Raw genomic sequence first — 15,780 nt, forward strand, 5'->3', positions numbered from 1 at the left:
CACGTGCCGGACACGCCGGAATCTCCTACCGGACAGACCGGAACCACCTGCTGAGCACGCCGGAGCCACCTGTTCGACTCGCTGGAACCACCTGCCGGACAGGCCAATATCAACTGCTGGCTATGCCAGAACCACCTGGGGGACGGTGCGGAATCACCTGCCAGCCATGGCGGAACCACCTCTCAGACGTAGCAGAACCACCTGCCGGAGAAGCTGGAAACACGTCCTGGACAGTCTGGAACCACCTGCCGGCCAAGCCTGAACCACCTGCCAAGCACAACGGAACAACCTGCCAGACACGCCAAAATCACCTGCGTGTTATGCCAGAACCACTTGGAGGACTCTCTGGGATGACCTGCCGGGCATGCCGGAACCACCTCTCAGACGTGCCAGAACCATGTGGCGGACAGTCCGGAATCACCTGTTGGGCATGCGCAACCACCTCTGAGACGTACCAGAACCACATGCCGTGCAGGCTGGAACCACCTACCGGACAGACCGGAATCACCTTTCGGGCATGCCGGAACCACCTGTCAGATGTGCCAGAAACACGTGCCGGAGACGCCGGAAGCACCTGCCAAGCACGTCGGAACCACCTGCTCAACTCGCCTGAACCACCTGCCGGACATGCCAAAATCACCTGCCGACTATGCCAGAACCACTTGGCGAACACTCCGGAATCACTTGCCGGGCATGCAGGAACCACCTCTCAGACATGCCAGAACCCCGTGCCAATGACCCCGGAAGCACCAGCCGAGCACGCCGGAACCACCTGCTCGACTCGCCAGAACCACCTGCCGATCACGCAAAAATCACCTGCCGGCTACGCCACAACCAGTTGGTGAACACTTTGGAATCACCTGCCAGGCTTGCTGGAACCACCTGCCGGTCATGCCAAAATCACCTGCCAACTACGCCAGAACCGCTTGGCGGACACTGCGGAAACACCTGTCGGGCCGGCTGGAACCACATCTCAGACGAGAGAGAAACGTGTTCATGAGATGCTGGAACCACACCCCGAACAGACGGATACCACCTGCCAGAACCGCCTGAACCACCTGCTGAGCACGCCGGAACCACCTGCTCGACTCACCGGTACCACCTCCCTGACACGCCAAAATCACCTGCTGGGTATGCCAGAACCACTTGGCGGACACTCCGGAATCATCTGCCGGACATGCCGGAACCAGCTCTCAGACACACCAGAACCAAGTGCCGGAGACGCCGGAAGCACCTGCCGAGCATGCCGGAGCCACCTGCTCGACTCGCCAGAAACACCTGCCAGACACGCCAAAATCACCTGCCGGGTATGCCAGAACCACTTCGGGGACAAGCCGGAATCACGTGAGGGGCATGCCGGCACAGCCTCTCAACTGAACCTCGTGCCGGACACCACAGAACCACCTGCCGGACAGACCGGAACCACCTGCCGGACACGCCGGTACCACCGGCTCGACCCGCCGGAACGACCGCTGGACATGCAAAGTCACTTGCCGGCTACGCCGGAAACACTTGGCGAACACTCCGGAAACACCTGCCGGGCATGCCGGAACCACCTCTCAGATATCCCAGAACCACGTGCCAATGACCCCGGAAGCACCTGCCGAGCACGCCGGAACCACCTGCTCGACTCGCCAGAACCACCTGCCGGACACACCAAAATCACCTGCCGGCTACGCCAAAACCAGTTGTGGAACACTTCGGAATCACCTGCCGGGCTTGCAGGAACCACCTTCCGGTCATGCGAATATCACCTGCTGGGTATGCCAGAACCATTTGGCGGACACTCCGGAATCATCTGCCGGACATGCCGGAACCAGCTCTCAGACACACCAGAACCAAGTGCCGGAGACGCCGGAAGCACCTGCCGAGCATGCCGGAGCCACCTGCTCGACTCGCCAGAAACACCTGCCGGACACGCCAAAATCACCTGCCGGGTATGCCAGAACCACCTGGCGGACACTACGGAATCACCAGCCGCGCATGCCGGAACCACCTCTCAGACGTGCCGGAAGCACGTGCCAGACACGCCGGAAACACCTACCGGACAGACCGGAACCACCTGCCAAGAACGCCGGAGCCACCTGTTTGACTCGCTGGAACCACCTGCCGGACAGGCCAATATCAACTGCTGGCTATGCCAGAACCACCTGGGGGACAGTCCGGGATCACCTGCCAGCCATGGCGGAACCACCTCTCAGACGTACCAGAACCACCTGCCGGAGAGCTGGAAACACGTCCTGGACAGACTGGAACCACGTGACGGCCATGCCTGAACCACCTGCCGAGCACGGCGGAACCACCTGCCGGACACGCCAAAATCACCTGCGGGCTACGCCAGAACCACTTGGACGACTCTCCGAAATGACCTGCCGGGCATGTTGGAACCACCTCTCAGACGTGCCAGAAGCACGTGGCGGACAGTCCGGAACCACCTGTTGGGCATACGCAACCACCTCTGACACGTACCAGAACCACGTGCCGTGCACGCCGGAACCACCTACCGGACAGACCGGAATCCACTTTTGGGCATGCCGGAACCACCAGTCAGATGTGCCAGAAACACGTGCCGGAGACGCCGGAAGCACCTTCCGAGCACGTCGCAACCACCTGCTCAAGTCGCCTGAACCACCTGCCGGACACGCCAAAATCACCTGCCCGCTACACCAGCACCACTTAGGGGACAAGCCGGAATCACGTGAGGGGCATGCCGGCACAGCTTCTCAGACTGAACCTCGTGCCGGACACCACAGAACCACCTGCCGGACAGACCGGAACCACCTGCCGGACATGCCGGAACCACCGGCTCGACCCGCCGGAACGACCGCTGGACATGCAAAATCACCTGCCCGCTACGCCGGAAACACTTGGCGAACACTCCGGAATCCCCTGCCGGGCATGCTGGAACCACCTCTCAGATATGCCAGAACCACGTGCCAATGACCCCGGAAGCACCTGCCGAGCACGCCGGAACCACCTGCTCGACTCGCCAGAACCACCTGCCGGACACGCAAAAATCACCTGCCGGCTACGCCACAACCAGTTGGGGAAAACTTCGGAATCACCTGCCGGGCTTGCTGGAACCACCTGCCGGTCATGCCAAAATCACCTGCCAACTACGCCAGTACCACTTGGCGGACACTGTGGAAACACCTGTCGGGCCGGCCGGAACCACATCTCAGACGTGCCAGAACCATGTGCATGAGATGCTGGAACCACACCCTGAACAGACGGAAAACACCTGCCAGACCCGTCTGAACAACCTGCCGAGCACGCCGGAGCCACCTGCTCGACTCGCCGGAACCACCTACCTGACATGCCCAAATCACCAGCCGGGTATGCCAGAACCACTTGGCGGACACTCCGGAATCATCTGCCGGACATGCCGGAACCACCTCTCAGACACAACAGAACCACGTGCCGGAGACGCCGGAAGCACCTGCCGAGCATGCCGGAGCCACCTGCTCGACTCGTCAGAAACACCTGTCGGACACGCCAAAATCACCTGCCGGGTACGCCAGAACCACCTGGCGGACACTCCGAAATCACCTGTCGCGCATGCCGGAACCACCTCTCAGACGTGCCTGAAGCACGTGCCGGACACGCCGAAATCACCTACCAGACAGACCGGAACCACCTGCCGAGCACGCCGGAGCCACCTGTTCGACTCGCTGGAACCACCTGCCGGACAGGCCAATATCAACTGCTGGCTATGCCAGAACCACCTGGGGGACGGTCCGGAATCACCTGCCAGCCATGGCGGAACCACCTCTCAGACGTACCAGAACCACCTGCTGGAGAAGCTGGAAACACGTCCTGGACAGTCTGGAACCACCTGCCGGCCAAGCCTGAACCACCTGCCAAGCACAACGGAACAACCTGCCAGACACGCCAAAATCACCTGCGTGTTATGCCAGAACCACTTGGAGGACTCTCTGGGATGACCTGCCGGGCATGCCGGAACCACCTCTCAGACGTGCCAGAACCATGTGGCGGACAGTCCGGAATCACCTGTTGGGCATGCGCAACCACCTCTGAGACGTACCAGAACCACATGCCGTGCAGGCTGGAACCACCTACCGGACAGACCGGAATCACCTTTCGGGCATGCCGGAACCACCTGTCAGATGTGCCAGAAACACGTGCCGGAGACGCCGGAAGCACCAGCCAAGCACGTCGGAACCAACTGCTCAACTCGCCTGAACCACCTGCCGGACATGCCAAAATCACCTGCCGACTATGCCAGAACCACTTGGCGAACACTCCGGAATCACTTGCCGGGCATGCAGGAACCACCTCTCAGACATGCCAGAACCCCGTGCCAATGACCCCGGAAGCACCAGCCGAGCACGCGGGAACCACCTGCTCGACTCGCCAGAACCACCTGCCGATCACGCAAAAATCACCTGCCGGCTACGCCACAACCAGTTGGTGAACACTTTGGAATCACCTGCCAGGCTTGCTGGAACCACCTGCCAGTCATGCCAAAATCACCTGCCAACTACGCCAGAACCGCTTGGCGGACACTGCGGAAACACCTGTCGGGCCGGCTGGAACCACATCTCAGACGTGCCAGAAACGTGTTCATGAGATGCTGGAACCACACCCCGAACAGACGGATACCACCTGCCAGAACCGCCTGAACCACCTGCTGAGCACGCCAGAACCAAATGCTCGACTCACCGGTACCACCTCCCTGACACGCCAAAATCACCTGCTGGGTATGCCAGAACCACTTGGCGCACACTCCGGAATCATCTGCCAGACATGCCGGAACCAGCTCTCAGACACACCAGAACCAAGTGCCGGAGACGCCGGAAGCACCTGCCAAGCATGCCGGAGCCACCGGCTCGACTCGCCAGAAACACCTGCCGGACACGCCAAAATCACCTGCCGGGTATGCCAGAACAAGTTCGGGGACAAGCCGGAATCACGTGAGGGGCATGCCGGCACAGCCTCTCAGACTGAACCTCGTGCCGGACACCACAGAACCACCAGCCGGACAGACCGGAACCTCCTGCCGGACACGCCGGAACCACCGGCTCGACCCTCCTGAACGACCGCTGGACATTCAAAATCACCTGCCGGCTACGCCGGAAACACTTGGCGAGCACTCCGGAATCACCTGCCGGGCATGCCGGAACCACCTCTCAGATATGCCAGAACCACGTGCCAATGACCCCGGAAGCACCTGCCGAGCACGCCGGAACCACCTGCTCGACTCGCCAGAACCACCTGCCGGACACGCCAAAATCACCTGCCCGCTACACCAGCACCACTTCGGGGACAAGCCGGAATCACGTGAGTGGCATGCCGGCACAGCCTCTCAGACTGAACCTCGTGCCGGACACCACAGAACCACCTGCCGGACAGACCGGAACCACCTGCCGGACACGCCGGAACCACCGGCTCGACCCTCCTGAACGACCGCTGGACATGCAAAATCACCTGCCGGCTACGCCGGAAACACTTGGCGAGCACTCCGGAATCACCTGCCGGGCATGCCGGAACCACCTCTCAGATATGCCAGAACCACGTGCCAATGACCCCGGAAGCACCTGCCGAGCACGCCGGAACCACCTGCTCGACTCGCCAGAACCACCTGCCGGACACGCCAAAATCACCTGCCCGCTACACCAGCACCACTTCGGGGACAAGCCGGAATCACGTGAGGGGCATGCCGGCACAGCCTCTCAGACTGAACCTCGTGCCGGACACCACAGAACCACCTGCCGGACAGACCGGAACCACCTGCCGGACACGCCGGAACCACCGGCTCGACCCGCCGGAACGACCGCTGGACATGCAAAATCACCTGCCGGCTACGCCGGAAACACTTGGCGAACACTCCAGAATCACCTGCCGGGCATGCCGGAACCACCTCTCAGATATGCCAGAACCACGTGCCAATGACCCCGGAAGCACCTGCCGAGCACGCCGGAACCACCTGCTCGACTCGCCAGAACCACCTGCCGGACACGCAAAAATCACCTGCCGGCTACGCCACAACCAGTTGGTGAACACTTTGGAATCACCTGCCAGGCTTGCTGGAACCACCTGCCAGTCATGCCAAAATCACCTGCCAACTACGCCAGAACCGCTTGGCGGACACTGCGGAAACACCTGTCGGGCCGGCTGGAACCACATCTCAGACGTGCCAGAAACGTGTTCATGAGATGCTGGAACCACACCCCGAACAGACGGATACCACCTGCCAGAACCGCCTGAACCACCTGCTGAGCACGCCAGAACCAAATGCTCGACTCACCGGTACCACCTCCCTGACACGCCAAAATCACCTGCTGGGTATGCCAGAACCACTTGGCGCACACTCCGGAATCATCTGCCAGACATGCCGGAACCAGCTCTCAGACACACCAGAACCAAGTGCCGGAGACGCCGGAAGCACCTGCCAAGCATGCCGGAGCCACCGGCTCGACTCGCCAGAAACACCTGCCGGACACGCCAAAATCACCTGCCGGGTATGCCAGAACAAGTTCGGGGACAAGCCGGAATCACGTGAGGGGCATGCCGGCACAGCCTCTCAGACTGAACCTCGTGCCGGACACCACAGAACCACCAGCCGGACAGACCGGAACCTCCTGCCGGACACGCCGGAACCACCGGCTCGACCCTCCTGAACGACCGCTGGACATTCAAAATCACCTGCCGGCTACGCCGGAAACACTTGGCGAGCACTCCGGAATCACCTGCCGGGCATGCCGGAACCACCTCTCAGATATGCCAGAACCACGTGCCAATGACCCCGGAAGCACCTGCCGAGCACGCCGGAACCACCTGCTCGACTCGCCAGAACCACCTGCCGGACACGCCAAAATCACCTGCCCGCTACACCAGCACCACTTCGGGGACAAGCCGGAATCACGTGAGTGGCATGCCGGCACAGCCTCTCAGACTGAACCTCGTGCCGGACACCACAGAACCACCTGCCGGACAGACCGGAACCACCTGCCGGACACGCCGGAACCACCGGCTCGACCCTCCTGAACGACCGCTGGACATGCAAAATCACCTGCCGGCTACGCCGGAAACACTTGGCGAGCACTCCGGAATCACCTGCCGGGCATGCCGGAACCACCTCTCAGATATGCCAGAACCACGTGCCAATGACCCCGGAAGCACCTGCCGAGCACGCCGGAACCACCTGCTCGACTCGCCAGAACCACCTGCCGGACACGCCAAAATCACCTGCCCGCTACACCAGCACCACTTCGGGGACAAGCCGGAATCACGTGAGGGGCATGCCGGCACAGCCTCTCAGACTGAACCTCGTGCCGGACACCACAGAACCACCTGCCGGACAGACCGGAACCACCTGCCGGACACGCCGGAACCACCGGCTCGACCCGCCGGAACGACCGCTGGACATGCAAAATCACCTGCCGGCTACGCCGGAAACACTTGGCGAACACTCCAGAATCACCTGCCGGGCATGCCGGAACCACCTCTCAGATATGCCAGAACCACGTGCCAATGACCCCGGAAGCACCTGCCGAGCACGCCGGAACCACCTGCTCGACTCGCCAGAACCACCTGCCGGACACGCAAAAATCACCTGCCGGCTACGCCACAACCAGTTGGGGAAAACTTCGGAATCACCTGCCGGGCTTGCTGGAACCACCTGCCGGTCATGCCAAAATCACCTGCCAACTACGCCAGTACCACTTGGCGGACACTGTGGAAACACCTGTCGGGCCGGCCGGAACCACATCTCAGACGTGCCAGAACCATGTGCATGAGATGCTGGAACCACACCCCGAACAGACGGAAAACACCTGCCAGACCCGTCTGAACAACCTGACGAGCACGCCGGAGCCACCTGCTCGACTCGCCGGAACCACCTACCTGACATGCCAAAATCACCAGCCGGGTATGCCAGAACCACTTGGCGGACACTCCAGAATCATCTTCCGGACATGCCGGAACCAGCTCTCAGACACACCACAACCACGTGCCGGACACGCCGGAAGCACCTGCCGAGCATGCCGGAGCCACCTGCTCGACTCGCCAGAAGCACCTGCCGGACACGCCAAAATCACGTGCCGGGTACGCCAGAACCACCTGGCGGACACTCCGAAACCACCTGTCGCGCATGCCGGAACCACCTCTCAGACGTGCCGGAAGCACGTGCCGGACACGCCGGAATCACCTACCGGACAGACCGGAACCATCTGCCAAGAACGCCGGAGCCACCTGTTCGACTCGCTGGAACCACCTGCCGGACAGGCCAATATCAACTGCTGGCTATGCCAGAACCACCTGGGGGACAGTCCGGGATCACCTGCCAGCCATGGCGGAACCACCTCTCAGACGTACCAGAACCACCTGCCGGAGAAGCTGGAAACACGTCCTGGACAGACTGGAACCACGTGACGGCCATGCCTGAACCACCTGCCGAGCACGGCGGAACCACCTGCCGGACACGCCGGAACCACCGGCTCGACCCGCCGGAACGACCGCTGGACATGCAAAGTCACCTGCCGGCTACGCCGGAAACACTTGGCGAACACTCCGGAATCACCTGCCGGGCATGCCGGAACCACCTCTCAGATATGCCAGAACCACGTGCCAATGACCCCGGAAGCACCTGCCGAGCACGCCGGAACCACCTGCTCGACTTGCCAGAACCACCTGCCGGACACGCAAAAATCACCTGCCGGCTACGCCACAACCAGTTGGGGAACACTTCGGAATCACCTGCCGGGCTTGTTGGAACCACCTGCCGGTCATGCCAAAATCACCTGCCAACTACGCCAGTACCACTTGGCGGACACTATGGATACACCTGTCGGGCCGGCCGGAACCACATCTCAGACGTGCCAGAACCATGTGCATGAGATGCTGGAACCACACCCCGAACAGACGGAAAACACCTGCCAGACCCGTCTGAACAAACTACCGAGCACGCCGGAGCCACCTGCTCGACTCGCCGGAACCTCCTACCTGACATGCCAAAATCACCAGCTGGGTATGCCAGAACCACTTGGCGGACACTCCGAAATCATCTGCCGGACATGCCGGAACCAGCTCTCAGACGTGCCGGAAGCACGTGCCGGACACGCCGGAATCACCTACCGGACAGACCGGAACCACCTGCCGAGCACGCCGGAGCCACCTGTTCGACTCGCTGGAACCACCTGCCGGACAGGCCAATATCAACTGCTGGCTATGCCAGAACCACCTGGGGGACGGTCCGGAATCACCTGCCAGCCATGGCGGAACCACCTCTCAGACGTACCAGAACCACCTGCCGGAGAAGCTGGAAACACGTCCTGGACAGTCTGGAACCACCTGCCGGCCAAGCCTGAACCACCTGCCAAGCACAACGGAACAACCTGCCAGACACGCCAAAATCACCTGCGTGTTATGCCAGAACCACTTGGAGGACTCTCTGGGATGACCTGCCGGGCATGCCGGAACCACCTCTCAGACGTGCCGGAAGCACGTGCCAGACACGCCAGAAACACCTACCGGACAGACCGGAACCACCTGCAAAGAACGCCGGAGCCACCTGTTCGACTCGCTGGAACCACCTGCCGGACAGGCCAATATCAACTGCTGGCTATGCCAGAACCACCTGGGGGACAGTCCGGGATCACCTGCCAGCCATGGCGGAACCACCTCTCAGACGTACCAGAACCACCTGCCGGAGAAGCTGGAAACACGTCCTGGACAGACTGGAACCACGTGACTGCCATGCCTGAACCACCTGCCGAGCACGGCGGAACCACCTGCCGGACACGCCAAAATCACCTGCGGGCTACGCCAGAACCACTTGGACGACTCTCCGAAATGACCTGCCGGGCATGTTGGAACCACCTCTCAGACGTGCCAGAAGCACGTGGCGGACAGTCCGGAATCACCTGTTGGGCATACGCAACCACCTCTGACACGTACCAGAACCACGTGCCGTGCACGCCGGAACCACCTACCGGACAGACCGGAATCCACTTTTGGGCATGCCGGAACCACCAGTGAGATGTGCCAGAAACACGTGCCAATGACCCCGGAAGCACCTGCCGAGCATGCCGGAGCCACCTGCTCGACTCACCAGGAACACCTGCCGGACACGCCAAAATCACCTGCCGGGTACGCCAGAACCACCTGCCGGACACGCCAAAATCACCTGCCCGCTACACCAGCACCACTTCGGGGACAAGCCGGAATCACGTGAGGGGCATGCCGGCACAGCCTCTCAGACTGAACCTCGTGCCGGACACCACAGAACCACCTGCCGGACAGACCGGAACCACCTGCCGGACACGCCGGAACCACCGGCTCGACCCGCCGGAACGACCGCTGGACATGCAAAATCACCTGCCGGCTACGCCGGAAACACTTGGCGAACACTCCGGAATCACCTGCCGGGCATGCCGGAACCACTTCTCAGATATGCCAGAACCACGTGCCAATGACCCCGGAAGCACCTGCCGAGCACGCCGGAACCACCTGCTCGACTCGCCAGAACCACCTGCCAGACACGCAAAAATCACCTGCCGTCTACGCCACAACCAGTTGGGGAACACTTCGGAATCACCTGCCGGGCTTGCTGGAACCACCTGCCTGTGATGCCAAAATCACCTGCCAACTGCGCCAGTACCACTTGGCGGACACTGTGGAAACACCTATCTGGCCGGCCGGAACCACATCTCAGACGTGCCAGAACCATGTGCATGAGATGCTGGAACCACACCCCGAACAGACGGAAAACACCTGCCAGACCCGTCTGAACAACCTGCCGAGCACGCCGGAGCCACCTGCTCCACTCGCCGGAACCACCTACCTGACATGCCCAAATCACCAGCCGGGTATGCCAGAACCACTTGGCGGACACTCCGGAATCATCTGCCAGACATGCCGGAACCAGCTCTCAGACACACCAGAACCACGTGCCGGAGACACCGGAAGCACCTGCCGAGCATGCCGGAGCCACCTGCTCGACTCACCAGAAATACCTGCCGGACACGCCAAAATCACCTGCCGGGTACGCCAGAACCACGTGGTGGACACTCCGAGACCACCTGTCGCACATGCCGGAACCACCTCTCAGACGTGCCGGAAGCACCTCTCAGACGTGCCGGAAGCACTTGCTGCACACGCCGGAATCACCTACCGGACAGACCGGAACCACCTGCCGAGCACGCCGGAGCCACCTGTTCGACTCGCTGGAACCACCTGCCGGACAGGCCAATATCAACTGCTGGCTATGCCAGAACCACCTGGGGGACGGTCCGGAATCGCCTACCAGCCAAGGCGGAACCACCTCTCAGACGTACCAGAACCACCTGCCGGAGAAGCTGGAAACACGTCCTGGACAGTCTGGAACCACCTGCCGGCCAAGCCTGAACCACCTGCCAAGCACAACGGAACAACCTGCCAGACACGCCAAAATCGCCTGCGTGTTATGCCAGAACCACTTGGAGGACTCTCTGGGATGACCTGCCGGGCATGCCGGAACCACCTCTCAGACGTGCCAGAACCATGTGGCGGACAGTCCGGAATCACCTGTTGGGCATGCGCAACCACCTCTGAGACGTACCAGAACCACATGCCGTGCAGGCTGGAACCACCTACCGGACAGACCGGAATCACCTTTCGGGCATGCCGGAACCACCTGTCAGATGTGCCAGAAACACGTGCCGGAGACGCCGGAAGCACCTGCCAAGCACGTTGGAACCACCTGCCCAACTCGCCTGAACCACCTGCCGGAAATGCCAAAATCACCTGCCGACTATGCCAGAACCACTTGGCGAACACTCCGGAATCACTTGCCGGGCATGCAGGAACCACCTCTCAGACATGCCAGAACCCCGTGCCAATGACCCCGGAAGCACCAGCCGAGCACGCCGGAACCACCTGCTCGACTCGCCAGAACCACCTGCCGATCACGCAAAAATCACCTGCCGGCTACGCCACAACCAGTTGGTGAACACTTTGGAATCACCTGCCAGGCTTGCTGGAACCACCTGCCAGTCATGCCAAAATCACCTGCCAACTACGCCAGAACCGCTTGGCGGACACTGCGGAAACACCTGTCGGGCCGGCTGGAACCACATCTCAGACGTGCCAGAAACGTGTTCATGAGATGCTGGAACCACACCCCGAACAGACGGATACCACCTGTCAGAACCGCCTGAACCACCTGCTGAGCACGCCGGAACCACCTGCTCGACTCACCGGTACCACCTCCCTGACACGCCAAAATCACCAGCTGGGTATGCCAGAACCACTTGGCGGACACTCCGGAATCATCTGCCGGACATGCCGGAACCAGCTCTCAGACACACCAGAACCAAGTGCCGGAGACGCCGGAAGCACCTGCCGAGCATGCCGGAGCCACCTGCTCGACTCGCCAGAAACACCTGCCGGACACGCCAAAATCACCTGCCGGGTACGCCAGAACCACCTGGCGGACATTACGGAATCACCTGCCGCGCATGCCGGAACCACCTCTCAGACGTGCCGGAAGCACGTGCCAGACACGCCGGAAACACCTACCGGACAGACCGGAACCACCTGCCAAGAACGCCGGAGCCACCTGTTCGACTCGCTGGAACCACCTGCCGGACAGGCCAATATCAACTTCTGGCTATGCCAGAACCACCTGGGGGACAGTCCGGGATCACCTGCCAGCCATGGCGGAACCACCTCTCAGACGTACCAGAACCACCTGCCGGAGAAGCTGGAAACACGTCCTGGACAGACTGGAACCACGTGACGGCCATGCCTGAACCACCTGCCGAGCACGGCGGAACCACCTGCCGGACACGCCAAAATCACCTGCGGGCTACGCCAGAACCACTTGGACGACTCTCCGAAATGACCTGCCGGGCATGTTGGAACCACCTCTCAGACGTGCCAGAAGCACGTGGCGGACAGTCCGGAATCACCTGTTGGGCATACGCAACCACCTCTGAGACGTACCAGAACCACGTGCCGTGCACGCCGGAACCACCTACCGGACAGACCGGAATCACCTTTCGGGCATGCCGGAACCACCAGTCAGATGTGCCAGAAACACGTGCCGGAGACGCCGGAAGCACCTGCCGAGCACGTCGCAACCACCTGCTCAACTCGCCTGAACCACCTGCCGGACACGCCAAAATCACCTGCCCGCTACACCAGCACCAATTCGGGGACAAGCCGGAATCACGTGAGGGGCATGCCGGCACAGCCTCTCAGACTGAACCTCGTGCCGGACACCGCAGAACCACCTGCCGGACAGACCGGATCCACCTGCCGGACACGCCGGAACCACCGGCTCGACCCGCCGGAACGACCGCTCGACATGCAAAATCACCTGCCGGGTACGCCGGAAACACTTGGCGAACGCTCCGGAATCACCTGCCGGGCATGCCGGAACCACCTCTCAGATATGCCAGAACCACGTGCCAATGACCCCGGAAGCACCAGCCGAGCACGCCGGAACCACCTGCTCGACTCGCCAGAACCACCTGCCGGACACGCAAAAATCACCTGCCGGCTACGCCACAACCAGTTGGGGAACACTTCGGAATCACCTGCTGGGCTTGCTGGAACCACCTGCCGGTCATGCCAAAATCACCTGCCAACTACGCCAGTATCACATGGCGGACAGTGTGGAAACACCAGTCGGGCCGGCCGGAACCACATCTCAGACGTGCCAGAACCACGTGCATGAGATGCTGTAACCACTCCCCGAAGAGACGGAAAACACCTGCCAGACCCGTCTGAACAACCTGCCGAGCACGCCGGAGCCACCTGCTCGACTTGCCGGAACCACCTACCTGACATGCCCAAATCACCAGCCGGGTATGCCAGAACCATTTGGCGGACACTCCGGAATCATCTGCCGGACATGCCGGAACCAGCTCTCAGACACACCAGAACCACGTGCCGGAGACGCCGGAAGCACCTGCCGAGCATGCCGGAGCCACCAGCTTGACTCGCCAGAAACACCTGTCGGACACGCCAAAATCACCTGCCGGGTACTCCAGAACCACCTGGCGGACACTCCGAAATCACCTGTCGCGCATGCCGGAACCACCTCTCAGACGTGCCGGAAGCACGTGCCGGACACGCCGGAATCACCTACCGGACAGACCGGAACCACCTGCCGAGCACGCCGGAGCCACCTGTTCGACTCGCTGGAACCACCTGCCGGACAGGCCAAAATCAACTGCTGGCTATGCCAGAACCACCTGGGGGACGGTCCGGAATCACCTGCCAGCCATGGCGGAACCACCTCTCAGACGTACCAGAACCACCTGCCGGAGAAGCTGGAAACACGTCCTGGACAGTCTGGAACCACCTGCCGGCCAAGCCTGAACCACCTGCCAAGCACAACGGAACAACCTGCCAGACACGCCAAAATCACCTGCGTGTTATGCCAGAACCACTTGGAGGACTCTCTGGGATGACCTGCCGGGCATGCCGGAACCACCTCTCAGACGTGCCAGAACCATGTGGCGGACAGTCCGGAATCACCTGTTGGGCATGCGCAACCACCTCTGAGACGTACCAGAACCACATGCCGTGCAGGCTGGAACCACCTACCGGACAGACCGGAATCACCTTTCGGGCATGCCGGAACCACCTGTCAGATGTGCCAGAAACACGTGCCGGACATGCCGGAAGCACCTGCCAAGCACGTTGGAACCACCTGCTCAACTCGCCTGAACCACCTGCCGGACATGCCAAAATCACCTGCCGACTATGCCAGAACCACTTGGCGAACACTCCGGAATCACTTGCCGGGCATGCAGGAACCACCTCTCAGACATGCCAGAACCCCGTGCCAATGACCCCGGAAGCACCAGCCGAGCACGCCGGAACCACCTGCTCGACTCGCCAGAACCACCTGCCGATCGCGCAAAAATCGCCTGCCGCCTACGCCACAACCAGTTGGTGAACACTTTGGAATCACCTGCCAGGCTTGCTGGAACCACCTGCCAGTCATGCCAAAATCACCTGCCAACTACGCCAGAACCGCTTGGCGGACACTGCGGAAACACCTGTCGGGCCGGCTGGAACCACATCTCAGACGTGCCAGAAACGTGTTCATGAGATGCTGGAACCACACCCCGAACAGACGGATACCACCTGCCAGAACCGCCTGAACCACCTGCTGAGCACGCCGGAACCACCTGCTCGACTCACGGGTACCACCTCCCTAACACGCCAAAATCACCTGCTGGGTATGCCAGAACCACTTGGCGGAAACTCCGGAATCATCTGCCGGACATGACGGAACCAGCTCTCAGACACACCACAACCAAGTGCCGGAGACGCCGGAAGCACCTGCCGAGCATGACGGAGCCACCTGCTCGACTCGCCAGAAACACCTGCCGGACACGCCAAAATCACCTGCCGGGTATGCCAGAACCACCTGGCGGACACTACGGAATCACCTGCCGCGCATGCCGGAACCACCTCTCAGACGTGCCGGAAGCACGTGCCAGACACGCCGGAAACACCTACCGGACAGACCGGAACCACCTGCCAAGAACGCCAGAGCCACCTGTTCGACTCGCTGGAACCACCTGCCGGACAGGCCAATATCAACTGCTGGCTATGCCAGAACCACCTGGGGGACACTCCGGGATCACCTGCCAGCCATGGCGGAACCACCTCTCAGACGTACCAGAACCACCTGCCGGAGAAGCTGGAAACACGTCCTGGACAGACTGGAACCACGTGACGGCCATGCCTGAACCACCTGCCGAGCACGGCGGAACCACCTGCCGGACACGCCAAAATCACCTGCGGGCTACGCCAGAA

Source organism: Equus caballus, chromosome 24 (assembly GCF_041296265.1).
Source record: "Equus caballus isolate H_3958 breed thoroughbred chromosome 24, TB-T2T, whole genome shotgun sequence".
Lineage (NCBI taxonomy): Eukaryota > Metazoa > Chordata > Mammalia > Perissodactyla > Equidae > Equus > Equus caballus.